Source organism: Periophthalmus magnuspinnatus, chromosome 7 (assembly GCF_009829125.3).
Source record: "Periophthalmus magnuspinnatus isolate fPerMag1 chromosome 7, fPerMag1.2.pri, whole genome shotgun sequence".
In the NCBI taxonomy this organism is placed as follows: domain Eukaryota; kingdom Metazoa; phylum Chordata; class Actinopteri; order Gobiiformes; family Gobiidae; genus Periophthalmus; species Periophthalmus magnuspinnatus.
The window spans coordinates 1,384,963-1,405,315 of NC_047132.1; the positions used below are offsets into that span (position 1 = coordinate 1,384,963).

General features: G+C 41.0%; 6 non-coding genes across 6 annotated transcripts; all 6 read right to left on the minus strand.

Moving 5' to 3' along the window:
- Nucleotides 1-1,158: 1,158 nt before the first annotated feature.
- trnar-acg (transfer RNA arginine (anticodon ACG)) lies at nucleotides 1,159-1,231 on the minus strand. Its single transcript has one exon. It is a non-coding gene; the product is annotated as a tRNA-Arg (tRNA).
- A 1,929-nt stretch (nucleotides 1,232-3,160) lies between these two features.
- Nucleotides 3,161-3,233, minus strand: trnar-acg (transfer RNA arginine (anticodon ACG)). Its single transcript has one exon. It is a non-coding gene; the product is annotated as a tRNA-Arg (tRNA).
- Nucleotides 3,234-5,161: 1,928 nt separating this feature from the next.
- trnar-acg (transfer RNA arginine (anticodon ACG)) lies at nucleotides 5,162-5,234 on the minus strand. The gene has a single exon. It is a non-coding gene; the product is annotated as a tRNA-Arg (tRNA).
- A 1,928-nt stretch (nucleotides 5,235-7,162) lies between these two features.
- trnar-acg (transfer RNA arginine (anticodon ACG)) lies at nucleotides 7,163-7,235 on the minus strand. The gene has a single exon. It is a non-coding gene; the product is annotated as a tRNA-Arg (tRNA).
- Nucleotides 7,236-9,163: 1,928 nt separating this feature from the next.
- Nucleotides 9,164-9,236, minus strand: trnar-acg (transfer RNA arginine (anticodon ACG)). The gene has a single exon. It is a non-coding gene; the product is annotated as a tRNA-Arg (tRNA).
- Nucleotides 9,237-11,163: 1,927 nt separating this feature from the next.
- On the minus strand, nucleotides 11,164-11,236 carry trnar-acg (transfer RNA arginine (anticodon ACG)). The gene has a single exon. It is a non-coding gene; the product is annotated as a tRNA-Arg (tRNA).
- Nucleotides 11,237-20,353: the final 9,117 nt, after the last annotated feature.

The following is a 20,353-nucleotide window of genomic DNA, read 5'->3' on the forward strand; positions in this document are numbered from 1 at the left end:
GTGCCAACTTATGACTAATTGTTTTTTTTTATATTACAAGTGAATGAAATGGCTTTGACTAGAAGATCTTGCAAAAATCAGCCTGACATATTCTGCTACATCTGCGGTGAATACACCAATGTTCCTAACAGGAATCAAGTCACAAGTTTCATAAAGCGTGCTTACCATGCTTATTTTGGGATTAAACTTGGTGACCAAGATGAAGCTTGGGCGCCACACATGGCATGCAAGTCATGCACCGAGTATCTGCGTCAGCGACTAAAGGCAAGAAGAGTTGTCTGAAGTTTGGAATTCCCATGGTTTGGAGGGAGCTGACATATAGCTACTTCTGGGCTATTGATGTGACTGGGATCAACAGAAAGAACCGAAGCAGCCTCAAGTATCCTGACCGTGAATCAGCACGTTGTCCTGTAGCTCACTGTGATGAAATTCCAGTACCTGTCTTTGCAGAAGTTCCTGACATCAGTGACAAAGATTCCTCCAGTGTGGTTTTAATGATGATGCTCCACATCCTTTTTCCCAAAAGGAGCTAAATGTTCAGATTTCCTGAGAATCTGGGATCACTGAGTGATGAGCAGGTGGAGAGATTCCATCAGGACATAAAAGAGATGGAGAGCAGGTATCAGGGACGCTGGGATGCAGTCATGATGGCTGATTACTGTTGGACTCTGAAGAGAGACATCCCTGCTGCTGAGCATTCAAGGGGTTCATAGAAGCAGAAGTTCATGTCCTGAATTTTGCACAATGATAACGTAACATTCCAATTTACATGTACTTACCTTTATCAATTAACATAATGTAACATTTAATTAATACATTCTGTTAGAAAACTATTTTTTATCTCCTAAAACATTTTTGGATGAGAAATATTAAAGAAAATCAACTGATAATGTCACAAAATTGTAATCAATTCAGTCAGAAGATTGGATTTTTCAAAATCAAATTAGCATAAAAACCTGACCTGACTGAGAAAAATTGATATCATTTTTGGATTCAGCGGTGCAAAATGGTCCTAATTCAGTTGAAAAAACACAGACAACTTTCAAAAATGTTTTTTTTGTAACCCAGTGCAGTGATTTTATTCACAGCAATTTCATTGCATTTAACAGACTGACCAGTTAAGTTGTCCAGTGACCACAGTCTGGTTAAAAATTCAGACGAGCTAGCCAGGAGTCGAACCTAGAATCTTCTGATCCGTAGTCAGACGCGTTATCCATTGCGCCACTAGCCCAGACTGCTGTGTTTTCTGGCAGTAGCGTGTTAGCTGTGCCCATGTATATACATATATCGAGTCCATGCACTACCCCCCCATTACATGAACTTGTACTACTGGTATGACTGATCAAAGATCGGCCCAACACATATTTGAAAGACGTGAAATAGTATAAATGCACAAAAGAGGATTGTATATTTTGTCACATTAGTAAAAGTTGCCAAAATATTTTGCACTGTTCGTTTTGGATAGTTAAAATATATTCTTGCATTTGAATGAAATACAAAGAAACATTTCAACTTGGAAAATGTGTAGAAAGCCTGCCGTGACCCAGAGTCGAACCGGGGTTGCTACGGCCACAACGCAGAGTACTAACCTCTATACGATCACGGCTTTACTGTGGGAGAGCTTACAGTAGAGGAATCAACCTACAAAAACCTACAAAGACTAGATTGTCCAGAAAAAATCAGTTGATCAGATTTACTTGCTGAATGTCCTTGATTTGGATGAGCAAATTAAACCTTCTGTAGCCTTAATTTACTTGGAGAGATGATTGACAGCACTGGTCAACACTAAATTTATTGTCTAAGATTTTTTAGCTGATTTAGGATCATTTTGATGTGCTTAATCCAAAAATCACATTGGTTTTGCTCAATCAGGTCAATGTTCTGAACTAAGCTACATATTTATTTTTGGACGATTTTGTTTACATGTATGAGTATTTTCACGTCATATGATGCAAAATTCTGTTATATTTCTCGCTATAAACAAATTCTGAAGATTTTGCATGTGCCAACTTATGACTAATTGTTTTTTTTTATATTACAAGTGAATGAAATGGCTTTGACTAGAAGATCTTGCAAAAATCAGCCTGACATATTCTGCTACATCTGCGGTGAATACACCAATGTTCCTAACAGGAATCAAGTCACAAGTTTCATAAAGCGTGCTTACCATGCTTATTTTGGGATTAAACTTGGTGACCAAGATGAAGCTTGGGCGCCACACATGGCATGCAAGTCATGCACCGAGTATCTGCGTCAGCGACTAAAGGCAAGAAGAGTTGTCTGAAGTTTGGAATTCCCATGGTTTGGAGGGAGCTGACATATAGCTACTTCTGGGCTATTGATGTGACTGGGATCAACAGAAAGAACCGAAGCAGCCTCAAGTATCCTGACCGTGAATCAGCACGTTGTCCTGTAGCTCACTGTGATGAAATTCCAGTACCTGTCTTTGCAGAAGTTCCTGACATCAGTGACAAAGATTCCTCCAGTGTGGTTTTAATGATGATGCTCCACATCCTTTTTCCCAAAAGGAGCTAAATGTTCAGATTTCCTGAGAATCTGGGATTACTGAGTGATGAGCAGGTGGAGAGATTCCATCAGGACATAAAAGAGATGGAGAGCAGGTATCAGGGACGCTGGGATGCAGTCATGATGGCTGATTACTGTTGGACTCTGAAGAGAGACATCCCTGCTGCTGAGCATTCAAGGGGTTCATAGAAGCAGAAGTTCATGTCCTGAATTTTGCACAATGATAACGTAACATTCCAATTTACATGTACTTACCTTTATCAATTAACATAATGTAACATTTAATTAATACATTCTGTTAGAAAACTATTTTTTATCTCCTAAAACATTTTTGGATGAGAAATATTAAAGAAAATCAACTGATAATGTCACAAAATTGTAATCAATTCAGTCAGAAGATTGGATTTTTCAAAATCAAATTAGCATAAAAACCTGACCTGACTGAGAAAAATGGATATCATTTTTGGATTCAGCGGTGCAAAATGGTCCTAATTCAGTTGAAAAAACACAGACAACTTTCAAAAATGTTTTTTTTGTAACCCAGTGCAGTGATTTTATTCACAGCAATTTCATTGCATTTAACAGACTGACCAGTTAAGTTGTCCAGTGACCACAGTCTGGTTAAAAATTCAGACGAGCTAGCCAGGAGTCGAACCTAGAATCTTCTGATCCGTAGTCAGACGCGTTATCCATTGCGCCACTAGCCCAGACTGCTGTGTTTTCTGGCAGTAGCGTGTTAGCTGTGCCCATGTATATACATATATCGAGTCCATGCACTACCCCCCCATTACATGAACTTGTACTACTGGTATGACTGATCAAAGATCGGCCAACACATATTTGAAAGACGTGAAATAGTATAAATGCACAAAAGAGGATTGTATATTTTGTCACATTAGTAAAAGTTGCCAAAATATTTTGCACTGTTCGTTTTGGATAGTTAAAATATATTCTTGCATTTGAATGAAATGCAAAGAAACATTTCAACTTGGAAAATGTGTAGAAAGCCTGCCGTGACCCAGAGTCGAACCGGGGTTGCTGCGGCCACAACGCAGAGTACTAACCTCTATACGATCACGGCTTTACTGTGGGAGAGCTTACAGTAGAGGAATCAACCTACAACAACCTACAAAGACTAGATTGTCCAGAAAAAATCAGTTGATCAGATTTACTTGCTGAATGTCCTTGATTTGGATGAGCAAATTAAACCTTCTGTAGCCTTAATTTACTTGGAGAGATGATTGACAGCACTGGTCAACACTAAATTTATTGTCTAAGATTTTTTAGCTGATTTAGGATCATTTTGATGTGCTTAATCCAAAAATCACATTGGTTTTGCTCAATCAGGTCAATGTTCTGAACTAAGCTACATATTTATTTTTGGACGATTTTGTTTACATGTATGAGTATTTTCACGTCATATGATGCAAAATTCTGTTATATTTCTCGCTATAAACTAATTCTGAAGATTTTGCATGTGCCAACTTATGACTAATTGTTTTTTTTTATATTACAAGTGAATGAAATGGCTTTGACTAGAAGATCTTGCAAAAATCAGCCTGACATATTCTGCTACATCTGCGGTGAATACACCAATGTTCCTAACAGGAATCAAGTCACAAGTTTCATAAAGCGTGCTTACCATGCTTATTTTGGGATTAAACTTGGTGACCAAGATGAAGCTTGGGCGCCACACATGGCATGCAAGTCATGCACCGAGTATCTGCGTCAGCGACTAAAGGCAAGAAGAGTTGTCTGAAGTTTGGAATTCCCATGGTTTGGAGGGAGCTGACATATAGCTACTTCTGGGCTATTGATGTGACTGGGATCAACAGAAAGAACCGAAGCAGCCTCAAGTATCCTGACCGTGAATCAGCACGTTGTCCTGTAGCTCACTGTGATGAAATTCCAGTACCTGTCTTTGCAGAAGTTCCTGACATCAGTGACAAAGATTCCTCCAGTGTGGTTTTAATGATGATGCTCCACATCCTTTTTCCCAAAAGGAGCTAAATGTTCAGGTTTCCTGAGAATCTGGGATCACTGAGTGATGAGCAGGTGGAGAGATTCCATCAGGACATAAAAGAGATGGAGAGCAGGTATCAGGGACGCTGGGATGCAGTCATGATGGCTGATTACTGTTGGACTCTGAAGAGAGACATCCCTGCTGCTGAGCATTCAAGGGGTTCATAGAAGCAGAAGTTCATGTCCTGAATTTTGCACAATGATAACGTAACATTCCAATTTACATGTACTTACCTTTATCAATTAACATAATGTAACATTTAATTAATACATTCTGTTAGAAAACTATTTTTTATCTCCTAAAACATTTTTGGATGAGAAATATTAAAGAAAATCAACTGATAATGTCACAAAATTGTAATCAATTCAGTCAGAAGATTGGATTTTTCAAAATCAAATTAGCATAAAAACCTGACCTGACTGAGAAAAATGGATATCATTTTTGGATTCAGCGGTGCAAAATGGTCCTAATTCAGTTGAAAAAACACAGACAACTTTCAAAAATGTTTTTTTTGTAACCCAGTGCAGTGATTTTATTCACAGCAATTTCATTGCATTTAACAGACTGACCAGTTAAGTTGTCCAGTGACCACAGTCTGGTTAAAAATTCAGACGAGCTAGCCAGGAGTCGAACCTAGAATCTTCTGATCCGTAGTCAGACGCGTTATCCATTGCGCCACTAGCCCAGACTGCTGTGTATTCTGGCAGTAGCGTGTTAGCTGTGCCCATGTATATACATATATCGAGTCCATGCACTACCCCCCATTACATGAACTTGTACTACTGGTATGACTGATCAAAGATCGCCCAACACATATTTGAAAGACGTGAAATAGTATAACTGCACAAAAGAGGATTGTATATTTTGTCACATTAGTAAAAGTTGCCAAAATATTTTGCACTGTTCGTTTTGGATAGTTAAAATATATTCTTGCATTTGAATGAAATGCAAAGAAACATTTCAACTTGGAAAATGTGTAGAAAGCCTGCCGTGACCCGGAGTCGAACCGGGGTTGCTGCGGCCACAACGCAGAGTACTAACCTCTATACGATCACGGCTTTACTGTGGGAGAGCTTACAGTAGAGGAATCAACCTACAACAACCTACAAAGACTAGATTGTCCAGAAAAAATCAGTTGATCAGATTTACTTGCTGAATGTCCTTGATTTGGATGAGCAAATTAAACCTTCTGTAGCCTTAATTTACTTGGAGAGATGATTGACAGCACTGGTCAACACTAAATTTATTGTCTAAGATTTTTTAGCTGATTTAGGATCATTTTGATGTGCTTAATCCAAAAATCACATTGGTTTTGCTCAATCAGGTCAATGTTCTGAACTAAGCTACATATTTATTTTTGGACGATTTTGTTTACATGTATGAGTATTTTCACGTCATATGATGCAAAATTCTGTTATATTTCTCGCTATAAACAAATTCTGAAGATTTTGCATGTGCCAACTTATGACTAATTGTTTTTTTTTTATATTACAAGTGAATGAAATGGCTTTGACTAGAAGATCTTGCAAAAATCAGCCTGACATATTCTGCTACATCTGCGGTGAATACACCAATGTTCCTAACAGGAATCAAGTCACAAGTTTCATAAAGCGTGCTTACCATGCTTATTTTGGGATTAAACTTGGTGACCAAGATGAAGCTTGGGCGCCACACATGGCATGCAAGTCATGCACCGAGTATCTGCGTCAGCGACTAAAGGCAAGAAGAGTTGTCTGAAGTTTGGAATTCCCATGGTTTGGAGGGAGCTGACATATAGCTACTTCTGGGCTATTGATGTGACTGGGATCAACAGAAAGAACCGAAGCAGCCTCAAGTATCCTGACCGTGAATCAGCACGTTGTCCTGTAGCTCACTGTGATGAAATTCCAGTACCTGTCTTTGCAGAAGTTCCTGACATCAGTGACAAAGATTCCTCCAGTGTGGTTTTAATGATGATGCTCCACATCCTTTTTCCCAAAAGGAGCTAAATGTTCAGGTTTCCTGAGAATCTGGGATCACTGAGTGATGAGCAGGTGGAGAGATTCCATCAGGACATAAAAGAGATGGAGAGCAGGTATCAGGGACGCTGGGATGCAGTCATGATGGCTGATTACTGTTGGACTCTGAAGAGAGACATCCCTGCTGCTGAGCATTCAAGGGGTTCATAGAAGCAGAAGTTCATGTCCTGAATTTTGCACAATGATAACGTAACATTCCAATTTACATGTACTTACCTTTATCAATTAACATAATGTAACATTTAATTAATACATTCTGTTAGAAAACTATTTTTTATCTCCTAAAACATTTTTGGATGAGAAATATTAAAGAAAATCAACTGATAATGTCACAAAATTGTAATCAATTCAGTCAGAAGATTGGATTTTTCAAAATCAAATTAGCATAAAAACCTGACCTGACTGAGAAAAATGGATATCATTTTTGGATTCAGCGGTGCAAAATGGTCCTAATTCAGTTGAAAAAACACAGACAACTTTCAAAAATGTTTTTTTTGTAACCCAGTGCAGTGATTTTATTCACAGCAATTTCATTGCATTTAACAGACTGACCAGTTAAGTTGTCCAGTGACCACAGTCTGGTTAAAAATTCAGACGAGCTAGCCAGGAGTCGAACCTAGAATCTTCTGATCCGTAGTCAGACGCGTTATCCATTGCGCCACTAGCCCAGACTGCTGTGTTTTCTGGCAGTAGCGTGTTAGCTGTGCCCATGTATATACATATATCGAGTCCATGCACTACCCCCCATTACATGAACTTGTACTACTGGTATGACTGATCAAAGATCGCCCAACACATATTTGAAAGACGTGAAATAGTATAACTGCACAAAAGAGGATTGTATATTTTGTCACATTAGTAAAAGTTGCCAAAATATTTTGCACTGTTCGTTTTGGATAGTTAAAATATATTCTTGCATTTGAATGAAATGCAAAGAAACATTTCAACTTGGAAAATGTGTAGAAAGCCTGCCGTGACCCGGAGTCGAACCGGGGTTGCTGCGGCCACAACGCAGAGTACTAACCTCTATACGATCACGGCTTTACTGTGGGAGAGCTTACAGTAGAGGAATCAACCTACAACAACCTACAAAGACTAGATTGTCCAGAAAAAATCAGTTGATCAGATTTACTTGCTGAATGTCCTTGATTTGGATGAGCAAATTAAACCTTCTGTAGCCTTAATTTACTTGGAGAGATGATTGACAGCACTGGTCAACACTAAATTTATTGTCTAAGATTTTTTAGCTGATTTAGGATCATTTTGATGTGCTTAATCCAAAAATCACATTGGTTTTGCTCAATCAGGTCAATGTTCTGAACTAAGCTACATATTTATTTTTGGACGATTTTGTTTACATGTATGAGTATTTTCACGTCATATGATGCAAAATTCTGTTATATTTCTCGCTATAAACAAATTCTGAAGATTTTGCATGTGCCAACTTATGACTAATTGTTTTTTTTTATATTACAAGTGAATGAAATGGCTTTGACTAGAAGATCTTGCAAAAATCAGCCTGACATATTCTGCTACATCTGCGGTGAATACACCAATGTTCCTAACAGGAATCAAGTCACAAGTTTCATAAAGCGTGCTTACCATGCTTATTTTGGGATTAAACTTGGTGACCAAGATGAAGCTTGGGCGCCACACATGGCATGCAAGTCATGCACCGAGTATCTGCGTCAGCGACTAAAGGCAAGAAGAGTTGTCTGAAGTTTGGAATTCCCATGGTTTGGAGGGAGCTGACATATAGCTACTTCTGGGCTATTGATGTGACTGGGATCAACAGAAAGAACCGAAGCAGCCTCAAGTATCCTGACCGTGAATCAGCACGTTGTCCTGTAGCTCACTGTGATGAAATTCCAGTACCTGTCTTTGCAGAAGTTCCTGACATCAGTGACAAAGATTCCTCCAGTGTGGTTTTAATGATGATGCTCCACATCCTTTTTCCCAAAAGGAGCTAAATGTTCAGGTTTCCTGAGAATCTGGGATCACTGAGTGATGAGCAGGTGGAGAGATTCCATCAGGACATAAAAGAGATGGAGAGCAGGTATCAGGGACGCTGGGATGCAGTCATGATGGCTGATTACTGTTGGACTCTGAAGAGAGACATCCCTGCTGCTGAGCATTCAAGGGGTTCATAGAAGCAGAAGTTCATGTCCTGAATTTTGCACAATGATAACGTAACATTCCAATTTACATGTACTTACCTTTATCAATTAACATAATGTAACATTTAATTAATACATTCTGTTAGAAAACTATTTTTTATCTCCTAAAACATTTTTGGATGAGAAATATTAAAGAAAATCAACTGATAATGTCACAAAATTGTAATCAATTCAGTCAGAAGATTGGATTTTTCAAAATCAAATTAGCATAAAAACCTGACCTGACTGAGAAAAATGGATATCATTTTTGGATTCAGCGGTGCAAAATGGTCCTAATTCAGCTGAAAAAAACACAGACAACTTTCAAAAATGTTTTTTTTGTAACCCAGTGCAGTGATTTTATTCACAGCAATTTCATTGCATTTAACAGACTGACCAGTTAAGTTGTCCAGTGACCACAGTCTGGTTAAAAATTCAGACGAGCTAGCCAGGAGTCGAACCTAGAATCTTCTGATCCGTAGTCAGATGCGTTATCCATTGCGCCACTAGCCCAGACTGCTGCGTTTTCTGGCAGTAGCGTGTTAGCTGTGCCCATGTATATACATATATCGAGTCCATGCACTACCCCCCATTACATGAACTTGTACTACTGGTATGACTGATCAAAGATCGCCCAACACATATTTGAAAGACGTGAAATAGTATAACTGCACAAAAGAGGATTGTATATTTTGTCACATTAGTAAAAGTTGCCAAAATATTTTGCACTGTTCGTTTTGGATAGTTAAAATATATTCTTGCATTTGAATGAAATGCAAAGAAACATTTCAACTTGGAAAATGTGTAGAAAGCCTGCCGTGACCCGGAGTTGAACCGGGGTTGCTGCGGCCACAACGCAGAGTACTAACCTCTATACGATCACGGCTTTACTGTGGGAGAGCTTACAGTAGAGGAATCAACCTACAACAACCTACAAAGACTAGATTGTCCAGAAAAAATCAGTTGATCAGATTTACTTGCTGAATGTCCTTGATTTGGATGAGCAAATTAAACCTTCTGTAGCCTTAATTTACTTGGAGAGATGATTGACAGCACTGGTCAACACTAAATTTATTGTCTAAGATTTTTTAGCTGATTTAGGATCATTTTGATGTGCTTAATCCAAAAATCACATTGGTTTTGCTCAATCAGGTCAATGTTCTGAACTAAGCTACATATTTATTTTTGGACAATTTTGTTTACATGTATGAGTATTTTCACGTCATATGATGCAAAATTCTGTTATATTTCTCGCTATAAACAAATTCTGAAGATTTTGCATGTGCCAACTTATGACTAATTGTTTTTTTTTATATTACAAGTGAATGAAATGGCTTTGACTAGAAGATCTTGCAAAAATCAGCCTGACATATTCTGCTACATCTGCGGTGAATACACCAATGTTCCTAACAGGAATCAAGTCACAAGTTTCATAAAGCGTGCTTACCATGCTTATTTTGGGATTAAACTTGGTGACCAAGATGAAGCTTGGGCGCCACACATGGCATGCAAGTCATGCACCGAGTATCTGCGTCAGCGACTAAAGGCAAGAAGAGTTGTCTGAAGTTTGGAATTCCCATGGTTTGGAGGGAGCTGACATATAGCTACTTCTGGGCTATTGATGTGACTGGGATCAACAGAAAGAACCGAAGCAGCCTCAAGTATCCTGACCGTGAATCAGCACGTTGTCCTGTAGCTCACTGTGATGAAATTCCAGTACCTGTCTTTGCAGAAGTTCCTGACATCAGTGACAAAGATTCCTCCAGTGTGGTTTTAATGATGATGCTCCACATCCTTTTTCCCAAAAGGAGCTAAATGTTCAGGTTTCCTGAGAATCTGGGATCACTGAGTGATGAGCAGGTGGAGAGATTCCATCAGGACATAAAAGAGATGGAGAGCAGGTATCAGGGACGCTGGGATGCAGTCATGATGGCTGATTACTGTTGGACTCTGAAGAGAGACATCCCTGCTGCTGAGCATTCAAGGGGTTCATAGAAGCAGAAGTTCATGTCCTGAATTTTGCACAATGATAACGTAACATTCCAATTTACATGTACTTACCTTTATCAATTAACATAATGTAACATTTAATTAATACATTATGTTAGAAAACTATTTTTTATCTCCTAAAACATTTTTGGATGAGAAATATTAAAGAAAATCAACTGATAATGTCACAAAATTGTAATCAATTCAGTCAGAAGATTGGATTTTTCAAAATCAAATTAGCATAAAAACCTGACCTGACTGAGAAAAATGGATATCATTTTTGGATTCAGCGGTGCAAAATGGTCCTAATTCAGTTGAAAAAACACAGACAACTTTCAAAAATGTTTTTTTTGTAACCCAGTGCAGTGATTTTATTCACAGCAATTTCATTGCATTTAACAGACTGACCAGTTAAGTTGTCCAGTGACCACAGTCTGGTTAAAAATTCAGACGAGCTAGCCAGGAGTCGAACCTAGAATCTTCTGATCCGTAGTCAGACGCGTTATCCATTGCGCCACTAGCCCAGACTGCTGTGATTTCTGGCAGTAGCTTGTTAGCTGTGCCCATGTATATACATATATCGAGTCCATGCACTACCCCCCATTACATGAACTTGTACTACTGGTATGACTGATCAAAGATCGCCCAACACATATTTGAAAGACGTGAAATAGTATAACTGCACAAAAGAGGATTGTATATTTTGTCACATTAGTAAAAGTTGCCAAAATATTTTGCACTGTTCGTTTTGGATAGTTAAAATATATTCTTGCATTTGAATGAAATGCAAAGAAACATTTCAACTTGGAAAATGTGTAGAAAGCCTGCCGTGACCCGGAGTCGAACCGGGGTTGCTGCGGCCACAACGCAGAGTACTAACCTCTATACGATCACGGCTTTACTGTGGGAGAGCTTACAGTAGAGGAATCAACCTACAAAGACCGAATTGCCCAGAAGATTTACTTGCTGAATGTCCTTTATTTCAGAATCAGAATCAGAAGACTTTTATTGCCATAGTCTGTGAACACAGTTCACAAACTAGGAACTTGATTCGGTGAAAAAGTGCAACATAAACACACTGAATAAATACAAATAAAAATAAGGGCATGCACAAAGTTAAAAAGATATGCTTACAAAAAAAAAAAATCAAATGAAATACTTAAGGGGAGAAAATATGTACAACAGCAGCATCAGAACAACAGTGCAAAGTGGCTTATTAAAGTGACCGGTGTTATTAAGTGTCCAGTTTAGTGCAGATATTATTAAGTGTTCATGAGACAAACAGCAGAGGGGAAGAAACTGTTCTTATGGCGAGAGGTTCTGGTCCCAATGGACCGTAGCCTCCTGCCAGAGGGAAGTGGCTCAAATAGTCCATGTCCAGGGTGAGAAGTGTCAGCTGCTATGCGGCCTGCTCGCCCCCGAGTCCTGGAGATGTACAGGTCCTGTAGTGATGGAAGGCTGCAGCCAATCACCTTCTCAGCAGAGCGCATAATGCGCTGCAGTCTTTGTCTGTCCCTGGCAGTGGCCCCAGCGAACCACACAGTGATGGAGGAGGTGAGGATGGACTCAATGATGGAAGTGTAAAACTGCACCATCATCTGGACTGGCAGCTTGAGTTTCCTCAGCTGCCGCAGGTGGAACATCCTCTGCTGGGCTTTCTTGATGAGGGAGCTGATGGTCGGCTCCCACTTGAGATCCTGGGTGATGCAGGTGCCCAGGAAGCGGAAAGAGTCCACAGTGGTGATGGGGGAGTTCGTCAGGGTGAGGGGAGGCAGGGGGGCTGTGACTTTCCTGAAGTCCACAATCATCTCCACTGTCTTCTGGGCATTGAGCTCCAGGTTGTTGCTGCTGCACCAGGACACCAGCCGGTCCACCTCCCTCCTGTAGGCAGACTCATCGCTGTCCGAGATAAGTCCGATGAGGGTGGTGTCATCCGCAAACTTAACCAGTTTGACGGAGTCGTGGCTGGAGGTGCAGCAGTTGCTGTACAGGGAGAAGAGCAGGGGAGAAAGTACGCAGCCCTGTGGAGATCCTGTGCTGATAGTCCGAGTGTCCGAGACATTCTTCCCCAGCCGCACGCGCTGTCTCCTGTCTGTCAGGAAGTCAGTGATCCACCTGCAGGTGGAGTCAGGCACGTTGAGCTGAGCGAGCTTGTCCTGGAGCAGAGCAGGGAAGATGGTGTTGAATGCAGAGCTGAAGTCCACAAACAGGATCCTGGCATAGGTTCCCGGGGAGTCCAGATGCTGGAGGATGAAGTGAAGGGCCAGGTTAATGGCGTCGTCCACAGACCGATTGGCTCTGTAGGCAAACTGCAGAGGGTCCAGGAGGGGGGAGGTGAGGGACTTGAGGTGGTGCAGGACCAGGCGCTCAAATGATTTCATGACTACAGACGTCAGCGCCACAGGTCTGTAGTCATTAAGTCCAGTGATCCTGGGCTTCTTGGGGATGGGGACAATGGTGGACAGCTTGAAGCAGGCTGGGACATGACTCCAGGGAGGTGTTAAAAATGTCCATGAAGACAGGAGCCAGTTCCTCAGCACAGTGTCTAAGGGTGGAAGGAGAGACACCATCTGGGCCCGCTGCCTTACGGGGATTCTGCTTCCTGAAAAGCTTAGTCACGTCCTGCTCCACAACTATGAGGGCAGTGGGGAAGGAGGGGGGGTCCGAGGTGGGTTTGGAGGTAATGTCCATGATGGTGGGGGAGGAGGGGGAGGGGTGTGAAACTTCAAACCTCGCATAAAAGCCGTTCAACTTTTCTGCTAGTTGTTTGTTGTCCACGGCGGGAGGGGCTTTGGGCCTGTAGTTGGTGATTTGCCTAAGCCCTCTCCAGACAGAAGCAGAGTCGTTGGTGGAGAATTGCTGCTCCAGACGTGTATTGTACTTCGCTTTAGCCTTTTCCACCTCTTTGCTAAACGCATACTTGCAACGCCTGTAGCCTTCACGATCTCCTGCCCTGAAAGCCATCTCCTTTTCCCTCCTCAAATGTCTCAGTCTGGGTGTGAACCAGGGTTTAAAGTCACCCTGGTACATGATGGAATGATGCTGTCTTCACAGAACTGGATGTATGACGTCACAGTGTCTGTGTACTCATCCAAATTGTCTGTGGCCTTGAACACATCCCAGTCTGTAGTGTCCAAAAACGTGCGAAGCTCCTCCACAGCCTCACTGGTCCACTTCTTAGAAGTTCTCACAGCAGGTTTGGAGAGTTTCAGCCGTTGTTTGTAAGCAGGGATGAGGTGAACCATGACGTGATCAGAGAATCGTAGAGCAGCGCGGGGCACGACTCTGTAGGCTCCACTGACCGTTGTGTAACAGTGATCCAGCGTCTTCTGCTCTCTCGTCGGGCATTTAATAAACTGTTTATATTTGGGCAGTTCCTGGCTCAGATTTCCCTTATTAAAATCCCCCAGGATGATCAGTAAAGAGTCTGGGATGGTTCGCTCCACATCCAGAATCTGCTCCGCGAGCACGCGCTGGACCTCGTGCGTGTCCGCGCACGGAGGGATGTAAACAGCGGCCAGAATGAATGAAGTGAACTCACGTGGAGAATAGAAAGGCCTACAGTTAATGAAAAGATTTGGACGAGCAAATGAAACTTTCTGTAGCCTTAATTTACTTGGAGGGACGATTAACAGTAATTTTGGTCACAGCAATTTAATTGCATTTTACAGACTGACCAGTTAAGTTGTCCAGTGACCACAGTCTGGTTAAAAATTCAGACAAGCTAGCCAGGAGTCGAACCTAGAATTTTCTGATCTGTAGTCGTATTCTTGCATTTGAACGAAATGCAAAGAAAAAACATTTTAACTTAAAAGATCTGCTGTGACTTGGATTCAAACCGGGTTTGCTGTGGCCACAACTCAATGTACTAACCTGTATAGTCCTAGAGCAGTGGTTCTTAAACTGGGTTTGATCGAACCCTAGGGGTTCGGTGAAACAGTCTCAGGGGTTCGGCGGAGGTCAAGGCACATTGGTGAATTGAGACACAGCATGAGACACGGCCAGAGTGATGCCCCAGCATTGACTGGGAGGATCCCGGCGACAACTGTGTTCTGATTGGACGTCTTCAAGGGACCATGGAAGCACATTACCGTTATGACAGTAACATATTTAAAGAGCCCCATGCCTCTGCTTTGACATGCTGTTTGAATTTACATGAAGCACAATTGGTTGTGGAGTTACGGTGTGTGTTAAAATGTTAAAAATAATAAATAGCATAAATACAATAAGTTCATTATTGGAATACATAAAGTTAAAAATTAAAATCATTTCAGTGTGGTAGTATTAAAAAAGGTCAAGTCTTGTAAAAAGGTATGTATGTAATTTGTTGTGAGTTCATGCATTGTACTGGTTTTATTCTTTGAACACAGTGATGTTAATGCACGGTTCATTTTATGCACCAGTAAAACATACATGTGTCTTGAATTTGAAAAAAATCATATTTTATTTTTCAATAAAGAAGGGTTCGGTGAATGTGCATATGAAACTGGTGGGGTTCAGTACCTCCCACAAGGTTAAGAACCACTGTCCTAGAGTGTCCAGGAAGGTGCCTAATAAATAAAACATATTATAATTATTACAGTCTGACCACAAATAGCTTTACAGTCACAAGCATTGGCCTATAGTTTTTCAGTTAGTCACTGTCCATTCTGTATTTTTCCTTAAGTTTTCAGTCAATCTAAAAAACTTTTTTGGCTGTGTTTGTTAACGTGTGCATTGTGTCACCGTCGTATCAAATCACAGTTCTAAAGAAATCCAAACCAGCTGCTCTGACACCCCCACCCAAAACTGCACAGACATTTCCCCACCCCTTCTTGTGCCCCCCTCTCCTGCTTTTATATCACCACCCCGCGCACATCCCTGGAAAAGACTTTAAAGCGGTATTGTGGACTGAAAACAACATCCACGGGCCCTCTGGAGACCAATATGAAATGTGCTGTTTGGGCTGTGCTGTTGTTTTTCCATCTGTCTCCCCTGTGTGCACCGGGCTCCAAAACATTTTATTTACACTTTATCTCCTCTTATACTTTATTTATACACATTGTCACGTTGGATAGGAGTTTGTTTAGTGTTTTTTATGGTTTAGGAAAACACTGCTTTTGTAACACTAGAGCTACAGTTAGGCCAGACCAGGGCTGAATAACAACTGAACTTAAAGTCACAGTATGTAACTCCGAAAAATACACTAAAATAAACGCATGATATTTCATTTTGGTTGTGTTTTATTGCTTTGAAAAACATAGACAAACATGCATCCTTACTGTGAGCGGACTTGCATCTTCACAAACCTGGCTCCATAAATGTATCCCCACAGAGAATGTTCCGAAGTGCGGTTTTAACTTTCTATTTCTGTGGAATCATGCTGGAGGCGTACCACTTCCAGTAAGTTAGGTACTGTACCTTTAGGAAATTAGTAAGACTAAACCAGGACTACAGCAGGACCAAAGGCAGGACTAAACTAAGACCACACCTGTCTGTAGATTTGAATAATTTTACTAGAAATTTGAAAAAGTACATTTTAGATAATCAAATGTGTCCATATGAGTCTAGTTAATTTGTAATGTTGTGTATTCACTGTAAAAACCTGCACATGATTGATTTTTTATTTTTATTTTTAAATTGGTTTGGACTAATGTGTGTTCACTGCCCAGGGACTGCACATGGAAAGCAGCAGCAACTAAATCTGGTACAAATCATGTCTTCTTTCGTAAGATTAATGAATTGGTACACGGTCCCTGACAAATAAAGCATAAAGAAAGAAAGAAAGACCTGGGCCCTGAACTTTGACGCTAGGTTACGAGGTTAGAATTTTGGGGGTAACCTCACCTTCTATCAGATCCATCTCCCACCATATTGGAAAGATAAAAGGGCACCGCACTAAAGCATGTGCCAAAGTGGATATGGAATGTGATAAATGAATAATAAATAGCTCAAAAGTTGTTTTAGATCTAAACAATTTAAAAATAGCCACACTTTGATTTAAACCCTGGTTTGTACTTTTGGTATTCCTTGGCTCTCACAGAAACATTTCAGGGACTTCATCAAGAAGCTCAGTGGAAGTCCAAGGGTTTGCAGCACTGATGACAAAACAAAGGAAGGATACTTTGAGGATCTATCTAAACTACAAAATAAATAATAATAATAATAATAATAAATTAATAAATAAGTGAGTTATTTTACTTTTTTTCCATATATTTTGCTTCATATACACTGCTTGGCCAAAAAAAAAGTTGCCACCAAAAAAAAAAAAAAAAGGTCACACACTCACACATTTGGTTGTTTTTCCCATTAGCTTTGATAACTTCAAACATTCGCTGTGGCATTGTCTCGATTTCGCTTCTGCGGTGTCACAAGATTTATTCCCATCCAGTGTTGCATTCATTTTTCACCAAGATCTTGCATTGATGATGGTCGAGTCTGATGCTGCACAAAGCCTTCTCCAACACATCCCAAAGATTCTTACTGAGGTTAAGGTCTGGAGTCTGTGGTGGACAATCCATGTGTGAAAATGATGCCTCATGCTCCTGAACCACTCTTTCATAATTTGAGCTCAATTGGAGGCACAGTGGCTGTCCTGGTCTTTCTATGCAAAGTTTGTATCAACTCATCTTGACCAAGCTGAGCTCAAAATGTAGAGATGAGTCGTTGAGTACGGCACAGCACCGGCTCACTGCTCCTGACAGCACTGGTGAAACAATGGGTGTCATAAGGAATCAATAACATGTATGTATTTATTCATTCATTCGTCCTAAGGTAATTGTTTAGCTGTTTTGCCTAAACAGGTTGCTGTCATTTTAACCCATATGGTTGAGTATAATCTATTATTAATGTATTCATTAAAGAAGATGGAAGATGGACAGAGTGTTTGTATCCTCCACTGTTGATCCACTTGTCTCAGGCATAGCTCTGCAGTCCAAACAGGCCTGTGACTCAGCCTCTGTATCCTCCTCTCCAGCTGTGCTCACATTTCACCGGGCTCTGTTCCAGTCAAGCTCCCCGTCCATCACCCAGTCCTCGTCCCTCTGACCACTACTCTCATTACTGCCATCCCATCCCCAAATCTGGAACACACGGGGGGGAGAGATCTGTGTTTGCAGCCCAGCGGGAGCAGCCAGGTCTGGGGAGGGAGCTGCTGCCCGTCTGCCTGCACCAGGAGAAGGAAGGAGAAGAGGGGGGAGAGAATTGGCTGCAGTCCAATTACTGCCAACAGCCCGGCCTAAATCCACAACTCCAATTACGGCAGCGAGCACAGCCAGTCGGAGGAGCGGAGGAGCTGTCACCACACCGCGTCACTTCGAGGGCTGAGGAATAACAAAGTCAAAGACAATATGTGTCCCCAGGGTGCGGGGACCGGGGTAAAAATAGCAGCCCGTTGTATGGCCCCTGGCTGAGTCACCACAGGAGAAGCAGGTCGGGCTGGAGTCCTGAGAGAAGAATCACAGCATTATTCACACTTTAGAGGAGCTATCAGGGCCATTGTGCAGGGACCAGTGGATTCTTCAAAGGCCATGTGTTTTGGGGTCAAGACAACAAGACTACAATATTTTCGTTTTCTTTTACAAAAATCCTTTGCATTTGACACTTTTATTTATTTATTTGTACATAGAGATTATATATTGCAAGCAGGTCCAGAATGTCCAGAATGTCTCATTTTTTAAAACAAAGGGATATCATGTCTGATCACCACTTTCTTTATTGCATCTTTAGGCAGATTCAGACAATACTGTGCAGTTAGATTTGTTTATTTCAGTGATCCATGTGAAAAAAGGAGTTCATTGGTCACCCTTCATTCAGAACAAAATCTAATTTCTTTCAACTCAGATTAACAGTGCTTTGCTCATTACATCAGTGTTTTGTTATGTTATTTTTTTCCATATCTTTTTTCATAAATGACTTTCCTCCGCAGGGTGGCTGGGCACTCCCTTCGAAATACGGTGAGGAGCACCTCCCCGGAAGGAGGATATGGGGAAGACCCAGGACATGCTGGAGGGACTATGTCTGAGCCATGGGATCCCTTGGGAGGCACTGGAGGAAGTGTCTGGGGCACAGGAAGTCTGGGAGTACCTGTTTAGACTGCCATGCATGTCCCTGATTGGCTAATCTACATGTTAATCCCGCCCACCTGCACTGGGGAAGATTCCCTGATGACCAGACTCACATCTTTGCAAAGTAAAGAGTTCCCCAATCTGGGTCCATTGTTAACTCTTGTATCTGCTTTGTTTTTTTTGTTTGTTTTTTTTTACATTTACGTGCCTACCACAACAGGTTTATTACTATTTAATGTTAATGTTGATAGGTGCACATGTTTATATTTGTGTTTTAGTCTTTAGTTTGGTCTGTGAGGCTCAGGACTGGGACATCTGATGTGTGCTTGTTGGTGAGAATCTAGTTTGAAGTGTACTTTGCCACAAGTGCAGCAGGGTTCACTTCAATCAGATCAAGTATGAAGACGGGATGTCCAGATCTTGAGTCTTGGTCAGACCCAGGACTGACAATGAATGGAAGTTGGTTGCCATGAAAATGATTGAAAACAGGACAAGAAGTTTAAATTTTACAATTACTTTTTGCAGAATGTGTCTCTCTTACATTTTACTAGTTGCAAGTTTGAAGGAGCACAATGTAACTTTTGTAGAGACAAGTACCTGCTTGTCTCCATGGTGATGTTATTGCATCGCCTAGATGTAAGTTTATTGTATGGCAATAAACTATGGAAACAAACATGAGGCACAACAAGGCCAAGTTACAGGTCATATATGTGGAAAGGAGACCCACTCACAGTAACAATGCATGTTTTCCAGTATATTTTTGAACAATAAAAATGCCTGTGATTGAATAGACAAGTTTAATGCCATAGTGTGGGATGTTCCAGGGAAACCAATGACATCTCCATGGGAACAAGCATCAGCAAGGTTAAATTTTGCATCTGTAAAACAATTTATTTAAGTTATGTATACACAATTTCTTTGTTTATTCATTTTTTCATATTAATGTATCTATTTTTGAAAATGGTGTTGATCCCATTATAAACATGGCTTCCCGCGCTCCTCTCTGTGCCTCAAAGCTCAGCAGTAACCTGTGTTCTCCCTTCGGAGCACTGATGATATATGCGACTCCTAACAGGATTTGAACTAAAACAGCTCCACAATCAGTGCGACGTGTTCAGCTTTTGCACCCATAATATGCAAATTAGCCTGATGCAAATGCATTTTCACAATCCTGGAATTAAATAAGTCGTTATGTACAGAAACCTGGTGCATGCTAAATCTGTTCATTAGCATTCCTCCAAACTTTATTGCTCTTCTTTGGCTCGTGCTAGCTCTTTCTCAATTTTGTATTGAACAGATCTCTTCTATGGCCCGGGGAGCAGTTGCAGATTGCCATTGTTATCAAATAGATCCTGAGTTTTCCTGTGCATTGTAGCGTTATTGCCCGCTCTCGTATCCGCTCTTTTATAACCCTTTTGTGGGCTTTTATTTGTCCTTCGAGGCTCATAAGCAATCCACGCTCTGATTGATGCCTTCATTTTTTCCACTTCCTCCAGGCCTAGCAGCTACGCCGCCTCTCTTTTAATATCACACAAGCATTCGGTTTGCAACAATGAGGTACTTTTCCCGACGCTTTAATGACTCCAATACGGGAGT